Source organism: Brachyhypopomus gauderio, chromosome 7, assembly GCF_052324685.1.
Source record: "Brachyhypopomus gauderio isolate BG-103 chromosome 7, BGAUD_0.2, whole genome shotgun sequence".
Lineage (NCBI taxonomy): Eukaryota > Metazoa > Chordata > Actinopteri > Gymnotiformes > Hypopomidae > Brachyhypopomus > Brachyhypopomus gauderio.
Window position 1 is genome coordinate 11,870,879 of NC_135217.1, and position 9,464 is coordinate 11,880,342.

Here is a 9,464-nt window from a genome sequence, read left to right on the forward strand (position 1 = left end):
GTTACGACACACTTTGAAACAGAAAACAAGTTACACTTCAATTATTTAAAAAAATCTCTTTATATTTTTTTATTATACACTGAGAAAAAAATACATTTATCCACATATGGTGAGAAAGAATTGTAATTTCAAACTAGTGCCAGCCCAAATACTAAATATTTAAACATCGGTTTTCATAGAAGTATGTATTACACTAAATAGACTAAATAGCAACGAAAACTTACATGTAAGTAAGTACTGCAGTAAGACGCTAGTATTCCTCCATTTCTACGACTGTGGTGTCAGCTCAACAAGCCAGCTAGCTCAGCTAGTTGTAGTGTAATTTACTCAAACTTTCTTAAATTAAAGGATAGTCCTGGCCGAGTGGTGAGGAACTATTTTACATTTCATCCTTATATTTCACATTCATTGTTGAATCTTGGGCGCCCTCTGGCGTTTCTCCGGAGGGGGAAGTAGTCCGGCTCTTCGTAAATTTGCTCTAGCTATGTGATGCATGTGTCATGTGATTTTAGCGGAAGGAAAAGGCGAGCTGCTGCTTTGAGCCCTATAAAAACCGCCAGGCTTTGCGTTTTGTACCATTGTAAAGCCAACGTTTCAACATGTGGCTGGTGCATTTTGCGTGCCTGACTGTTGTATGGAATTTGTGTCTTTCGCTGGACGGAGGAATGCTCTTCCCGCAAGAATCTCCTTCACGAGAGATAAAAGAACTTAACGGGCTTTGGAGATTCAGAGCAGACTTTTCTCAGGACAGGAACGAGGGTTTCGAGAAAGCCTGGTTCAAAAGACCGCTGGCAGAGGTAACATCAGCATTTGTGGGCGTGAATTTGTTAGCGAGCTTCTTAACTGTGCCCTGCACACATTTTAATGTCTATAATCTAGCTACTAAACTGTTCTTAGTTTCGTATATATATACCATATAGTTTCTATATACCAAGAAAAAACACTTTTTTGTAATATACCAACAGGTACATTTTTTAGTTTCTCTATGCAGAAGAGGTGTTGTAGGCATTTTTGCAATACTTGCATGTCCTAACATTTATTTTGTGTTATTGCAAGGTCCATTATGTGGTGCACAGTGTACACGACCTTTTTGAACAGTACAGGTAACTGACGGTCCTTTTCTTCCTATCACCGTGCTTTTGTAATAAGTCAGTCAAATTTATTTATATAGTGCTTTTCTCAACACATGCTGTCACAAAGCAGCTTTACAATCGTATGGGAAAAAATGGCAAAACAACAAACCTCTTATTGAACAGGGTTCCATGAAAGGGCCCTTTTTGAACATGCTTCAACATGCCAGTATGCTTAAGTCTGCCACTGCCTTGATCACACCCAAGTGAAAGTTAAAGTTTTTGGCTTTTTCCCTGTGTTGTAGGGATGGTGAACTACAGCATGGCAGTGGTGGGCAGTGCCCAGCCCGCTGTGACGGTGGCACTCTTGAGTAAAGACGGGCGATGTGTGGCCAGTGCCAGCGGAACCTCAGGCATTCTCGAAGTTCCAAAGGTCAATCTTTGGTGGCCTTACCTGATGCACGCCAACCCGGGCTACATGTACTTGATGGAGGTGAGTGGGTGAAAGCAGGTGTTGACGGAGGTGAAAGGGGGCTTTGAGGTGATCCATGCTATGCAACCAGACAAAGCAGTTTTTCAGACAAAGGTTAAACCCAGTCCCAGACAAAAATGGGCTACCGAGGTCAATGAATGATTGATGCCCTTTGCCTTTGGTAATTTAAACATTGCTTCATAACTTCTACCTGAGGGCATTGTTTGATAATATCTTCATTTAACAGTTTTGCCAAACCAAAATGGTTTAAACATAACTTAAAATTTGTGTTTCTCTCTCCATTGACTGTTGCATGTTCTAGGCCTGTATACAAAAATTCAGAGCATTGTCGGCTTAAGGTCAACGTTTGTTTTTGATGAATTAATGAAACACATTTCTATAATTGAATGGAGCTGATCTGAATCGAGCTCTTTTGCTGTCAGATGTGTGATTTGCCCGGACCCTGCTTCCCCTCAGGTTCAACTCAAGGCTGAGAGTGGGGACAGGGACATCTATACCCTACCTGTGGGCATTCGCACTGTCAACGTCACCACATCCAAGTTCCTCATCAACAACAAGCCATTCTACTTCCATGGAGTCAACAAGCATGAGGATTCGGACGTGAGTACCAGCAGGGGGCAGCAGAGCTGCTGAAAGAGCCGTCGGGTGAAGGAGTTCCTCATGACACTGTTTGTTTGTTTGTTTATTTGTTGTTTTCAACATAAAAAGACAATAACTTGTTCAGATGAGTCATGCAAGGACACGGTTGCCATCATCACATGGAGGAAGGATGACTCGTCCTCTTTGCCTCTTGAGCATGAATATTTGCACCTGTGCCATAGATTCGAGGGAAGGGTTTTGATTGGCCTCTCATCGTGAAAGATTTCAACCTGTTGAAGTGGATGGGTGCAAACTCGTTCCGCACCAGTCACTACCCGTATGCTGAGGAGATCCTGGACATGGCCGACCGCCTGGGCATCGTGGTCATAGATGAGTGCCCGGGTGTGGGCATCAAAGACATGTACGCTTCAACACCGCTTTCATGACTACAACAGGCTAAGCTCATTCTCTTTAAATCAGTGGTCAGATTAACTCCAATGATTGTGGGAATAGTGATCCTGTAAGCTTTCATCTTTTAAGTTTATTAATGATCGGAATTCTGATTATGTACTTATGTTACTGTTGGTTAAAGTGTTTGAGGTTCCCCTGAATTTTTCATGTTCTGCATCCTGTTTGTTTGCACCATTGCCAACTATTGGTGAACCATTGACTTCTGTGTGTGTGTGTGTGTGTGTGTGTGTGTGTGTGTGTGTGTGTGTGTGTGTGTGTGTGTGTGTGTGTGTGTGTGTGTGTGTGTGTGTGTACACAGTTTTGCCCCAGCCTCTCTGGACCATCACCATGTTATCATGGAGGAGTTGGTGAGGCGGGATAAAAACCACCCGTCTGTGGCCAATGAGCCGGCTGCAGAGGTGCCCCCCAGCAGGCCCCTATTTCAAGTACGAGAACCACAATGTTAAGCATGTGCATATAAAGTTATGCACGTAGAGTCAGTTGAAGGAAATTTGATGAAATGGTAGTTACTTGGGCAGTGGCTCAGATTTGCTCAAGACACATGATGAGAGGTCTACCGTTATCAGCCAGGTTTCATTTCACCACCCAGAATGTTTCACCACAAATTCAAACGCATGCCAAGGTCGGAGCAGTAAGCGGACAACAGGGGGCAGTAGCGTCCCGGACATTTGATACAACTCACTGCTATTGGAACACAGAAGAGTTCAAGAAAGAAAAGTGTCTGATGTCATAATAGTTCCTGTTTAGTCACACAGTCATTTGTCTGCACTGGCGTGGACTCGTTTGTATTGGCAGATTTGTACGCACAAATGTCATGCAGTGTGTCCCAGTCATGTGAGTGTGAGGTGGTTGTTTTGGTAGTGTTATGTCATGTGGAGATGGACGTGTGTAGGCCTGGTCTTGTTCAGGGTGACTGTAAGAATGTGCTCAGGTTAGTTGAGCACAAATCAAGCCATCATTTACACAGAATGGGTGGAACACAGTCACAGGACACTGGCATGGCTGAGGACCCATTAGTGAGCAAACTCGCTGTGATCTCACAAGTTCATGACTGTACGACTGTATCTTCACTTGGTACTCCAGAGCTGGTTGGAGAAACCAGCAATGAAACACCAGGCTGGTGGTTCTGTGTCTTTCAGTCAATCATGTTTTTACCCAAAATTAATTATTTTTTTATCATCATGCACAGTTGTCTACAGTATAAGTGTTTTTATCTGTTTGCTTTGTTGTCATTTCCTTAATTTATTTTTGCAGGCAGCTTATAGCTCGTACGAAGTCTCTGGATGAGACCTGTGACGATCATTACAGACAGTAACTACTCCAGAGACCAAGGGGTGAGTCTCTCTCCACTGCAGCACAACACACTCTGAACATATCATTTAATTATTGGCTTTCATGGGGCAGTCATGGCCTGGTGGTAGGGAACTGGTCTTGTGACCGGAGGGTCGTGGGTTCGATTCCGAGACCTCAGACCATGACTGAGGTGCCCTTGAGCAAGGCACCTAACCCCAACTGCTCCCTGGGCACCGGGCTAGGGCTGCCCACGGCACGTGTGATCCACAGCCCCCTAGTAATCGTGTGTGTGTGTGTGTGTTCTAACCGCACAGATGGGTTAAAAGCGGAGGACAAATTTCGATTGCGGTATAAAAATCACAATTGACAAAATTCCGGCACATTTACATTTTTATACTCTGCAAACTATTTAGGACATTTTTCTACATCACAATAACTTGCAGGTTTTGCAGGCCATATTATTCTAGATTTTTTATGGTTTGGTCTCAACGTGAAATCACTGATTATTATGGAAAATGTTGATGCTTTGCACTACACCTACCCTTAATCAGTGCACACCACAGTCACCATGTAATCAGGAGCCATATATGGAGTGTGTCTGCTCGAAGTGTCAGGTTGGTGATCTAACCACCCTTGTAGGCTCAGTGTTCACTTCCTCGTGCCCCTGCATGAGTTTTCCTGAGGTTTTCCCTGCGACCCAGAGCCCTTTTCGGACTGGACCGCGATCCACCTGCGGCACCCGCACGTCACAGGAATTCAACTCTGAAAACCTCTGAGCGGGATGAACGGGTCAGGCGTTGCGTGGCTGGAAGCATTGCGAGTACGAGCCTTTAGCCAAAACATTATGTAATCTACTGGAATCTACTGGCTTGCGCAGTGTTTGCTTTGGTTCTGTGTACATGCGGACTTGTGGTTTTTGCGTGTGTATTTTAGCGCTGCGTGTTTGAACAGTGTGTAAATTAATAGGTTTTTTTTTCCCTTTTCCCACATGTATTGAAGTCTTACTGAATGGCATAGAATATCACTTTGGACACTTTCTGTTGTAGAACAATGATCATTCTGCAGAGCTCCTCATTTCTTACACACCAGAGCTGCCACGACCTCAACATCAGGTTACCTCAGTCTCTGTAGTATTTCAACACCGCGTAAGGTTACGGCGTATCTAGGAATACTATACAACCTCGACACTCAGCAGTTTGAAGGATTCACACGAAAGGGAACGCTTCTTTAAATGAACCTGCTTGCATATCCAAACCCTCCTGGGTCTGTGCAGATGCATCAAAGGACGTGATCTGTGTGAACAGCTACTTCTCCTGGTACCACGATCCCGGCCACCTGGAGGTAATTTCCATCCAGCTTCACACCCAGTTTGATGACTGGTATGGAAAGTACCAGAAGCCCATCATACAGAGCGAGTACGGAGCGGATGCCGTGCCCGGACTGCACAGCGTAAGGACGCCTCCCTCTCACCCGCCGACAGATAACTGCCATTTTCTGATTCACTTGTAGGCTGATATACTCAGTCGAGTGGAACCTGTAGTCAAAAACTGTAATATGAACACCTCCAGCAGCAGGACTGTTTGCAGTTGAGCTAGGTCAGCCGTACCCTGTTACCTGTGTTAAAACTACACACTCCGCTGCACTTCCCCTACAGGATCCCCCAACCATGTTCACTGAGGAGTACCAGAAGACTGTCCTGCAGAACTACCACAAAGTGTTCGACCAGAAGAGGAAAGAGTTTGTCGTGGGAGAGCTCATCTGGAACTTTGCTGACTTCATGACTGCTCAGGGTCAGGAATGGCCGTTTTCATCTTTTTTTAACACGCCCCTTAAATCACTAGCTCGCCATCATAAGCTTATGAGAGGATGTTGTGTTTGAAGGTGTATGTTAAGCTATGTAAAAAAAAATATCTCTGGCCTGTTTGTCCAGGCCCAGATTAAACCAAGTCTTAGGCCAGATTAAACATGGTCTTAAAATGTCAATGGGGATTCATCATGGACTGTCATTTTTAGACCAGACCTATTTAGAAAAGGTTTAGATACCTTGAGTCTTTCAGGATTGTCAAAAAGTGTCACTTTGAAATAAAGGTGGCCTTTATAGCGCAGACCTGAGTGGAAACTAAATACATGTTCAGCTAAGAAGTGCCATAATCTGTGGCATATTGGGCGCGTTCGTAGTGTGGAGTGGCCAGTTAGGCTACTTGGAAGTAAGCCGCGGAGTGAAAGGAAATCCTTTGAACAAAGTCGGAATTCCAGAATTGGAACGTCCTGTAGTCTGACAGGTATTACACACAAATCAACGCAAAATGACAATGGACTCTCTCTCTATCTCTATCTCACTCTCAGCTTGTTGTAGCTAGAGTGCTATTCCACAGTTATTTACCAATTTACCATATGATTATGCATTGTGTATTTATATATGTATGTGTATGAGAGAGAGTGAGTCATTTTCCATATGATGTGGTTATATGTGGGTGGGTGGGCACATGCATTTTAGAGTACAAAAGGGAACAACATGACTGACTAAAACCTCACATTTATATATAAACTCATTATTCAATCAGTGTTTACCATATTAATCATCTGGTTTATCATATAAGATAACAAATTTAGAAGTCTAAACATCTAGAAAGGTTTACTTCACGTCAGCCTTTTGAACTGGACGGCATTCTTACTTCGATACGCATGATAAAAATAATAGTCTAGTCTAAAAAGGAGCCCAACCAAAATTAGCCATCTCCTCCTTCTCGAGGCTGTTAGTCACTCTCATCATGGGATATTTGCGACTGTTCACTCTGCATTTTCGGCCACCTGCTGACTGAAAATAAGAGTGTCATGTTTCTGCAGCTGAAGGGTACACACACACGTTGATGGCTAGCCAGCAGATATAATTGGTGAGCGATCAAACAAGGAGATTCTTATCCGTAACCCCCCCTCTCTCCCCGCAGGCCTCACCCGTGTGGTGGGAAATAAGAAGGGCATGTTCACTCGTCAGCGCCAGCCCAAAGCAGGGGCCTTCCTCCTGAGAGAGCGCTACTGGAGCATCGCCAATGAGACAGGTGTCCCGCCCACATGGGAAAGATACCCCTGCCTGTGATCCTCACTACCTATCGGTCTGGAAGTGTGAACAGTGTAAACTGACACTGTTAAAATCCACCTCGTGCCTTCCATAAGTGACTTAAACGAATGGTTATGTGAACAATTTAGGTATTATGTGAAATGGACTTGATCTGCCAAGACAGGATGTCCTGTTGTTTGATGTCCATGTTTTAGTTGTCGGGTTATATACTGTAGCTACAGTGCTAATGTAACTATAAGGAGAAGCCTGTGTCCACCATTGTGCAGATTGCAAGCCACAGTCACCACACACACGTGCCTCAGACTACAGCAAGTTACGTAATGTCAAATTGAAAAGCTTTTCTGCTTTATGTATGACATACTTAGGGTGGCTGAGAAAACCCCAGGGCTCTGCAAAATTGTCAAACAGCCATCAATTTAACAACAAATCCATCACGTCTTGTTTATGGATACTTGTGTGGAAAATCACCTCTGCACATTTACACAGTACACTTCCCTCCAGCCTGTCCACACACCCACTTTGTTTCTTCCTAACAAATGTCACAGGGGCTGTTTCACATGCACAGAAGACATTCTGCACTTCTTATTTATGTTCATTCTCAGATAAGATAAGATAATTTAACCCGTAGTCCAGGGCTATTTCAGCTAAAACCGAAATCTGGGCACATTTTGAATAATTTGAGAAATACTTCAAATTGAAATGCATAAATTAAGACCGTGAAGAAAGCATGCGAAGGGGTTGTGATTTCATTATGTCAATTTAGTATTTCCTGACTGACCACATTTAAATGAATTTGCATGCAGTTTAGTTTATTGTGCACACATAGTAAACGTGCATTGCTTCCATGGCCTCTGGAGGGCGCTGTACAGGAGGATATTTGCTTCTCTTGTTGGCCGTTAGTCTCAAGGCTCCAGTGTCAATTTAAAACATATCTGACATGCCAGATATGTCTTAGCAGATCAACTCTTTTTGGCTTATATTTAAAACTGGATAAATCTGATAATTCACCAAGGTCTTCCTTTAAGGGCCCATTTTTAAATGACTTTTTGCTGCTGTTCTGGCTTTGTTTTTTTCTGAGCGCAGTAACACAAATCAAATGCATGACCAAAATGCTGGAAGGGTGTGTGGTGCATGGCAGGTTACACCAACACTTAAGGCTATTCTTAAATGCCACATTGTATGTTCATGTTCTCCGTGTATGCCCCTTATTGAGAGTGGGCTATTTTTATAGAGGTAGATTCCTTTCTGCCCAATTGTAATACAGCTAAAGGAAAGTCCAGAGGAAACCTCTGTTCCCAGCCTTTGTAGAACCAAGCTCGTGGTCCTTACTTTTTGCGGAATATCATGACACGCGTGAGGTGCTTTTGTGAAAGTTTCCCCTCTCATACTGAGCTGACCAGCTTCATAGTTTGCCGTACAGTCACTGAGGTTCACGGTGAGGAGGAGAGGGGACTGTACAGGGATCAAGATCAAAACAAGGCCCTGGACATGACCTCTCTGGGGTGGCATTGTTTTGAGAGCATGATGGAGCTTGCCTGTTGTGTCCTTGCTGACATAAGTACCAAAGGGCATCATTGTTTGCAAAACATTCCAAACATCTCCAACATTCCACCTCCAATCACTGATACTGATTTCGGAGCCTGAAATGTTTCTTGAGCTGTTTGGTACCTAAATCTTTTAAATACAGAATAATTAACAAATTCAGACTGTGTTTGTTGTCATGATACTTTTGCAAGATGGGAATTATGCAGAGAGCTGTACCCATTTTGAGTGAGGAAAGATGATGTTGAGTTTACTTGTGTATGAAAGTAAATGGTTTTCTTCACCATTTCACATTTACCATCTGGTCTTTCAACAATAAAAATATTGAAAGACCAACGAAGGCTTACAAGTTTTCCCCCTCATTTGCGTCTCGGCTATTAATACTTCTCATGCTGAATGCTGTTTCTCATTCCAGTTTAACCAGTTCAGACAACCTGTATGGCCTGTGGTGGCTTCCTCTGAGATACTAAATGCTGTTCCACCGTCAATGACTTCTGTGGTTCCATACATGCATCTCATTCCACAAAGGCAGCTACCAGTCACTGGTAACAGCTAAAAAATCAGCTAAATTCAGGTGTAAAGATGACATTTGTAAATCAATGTCGTACTTAAAACGACATACGGTTTCAGGATTTCCATCACTGTAAACAAATTTGATATAGATAATAGCTTTGGATATATGCTGGGGTTTTGTAAGTGATTGTAATGTAAACCCTGTTTTACAACATGAGCCATCGGTTTTGGACTTTCAATAAAGATCACATTCTTGTATTGCACTGTAATACTGTAACAAGTTTACCTCCTGTTTTTTACTAATCTGGTTCAAAAATTGACCTTCTGGGGTTATAGTATATGTGTTAGTAGTGCTGGATTCTCAGTAAACTTAAGACATTTACATATAAATATCTTGAATATAAATGAAGGCTGTGTAAAATGA

At 43.1% G+C, this 9,464-nt stretch overlaps 1 pseudogene across 1 annotated transcript; it reads left to right on the top strand.

The window, feature by feature from the left end:
• Positions 1-658: 658 nt before the first annotated feature.
• LOC143518883 (beta-glucuronidase-like) lies at positions 659-9,388 on the top strand (annotated as a pseudogene). Its single transcript, XR_013132298.1, has 11 exons — positions 659-797; positions 1,057-1,103; positions 1,376-1,563; positions 2,020-2,163; positions 2,385-2,563; positions 2,912-3,038; positions 3,868-3,947; positions 4,470-4,476; positions 5,180-5,355; positions 5,561-5,696; positions 6,855-9,388. The product of XR_013132298.1 is annotated as a beta-glucuronidase-like (transcript).
• Positions 9,389-9,464: the final 76 nt, after the last annotated feature.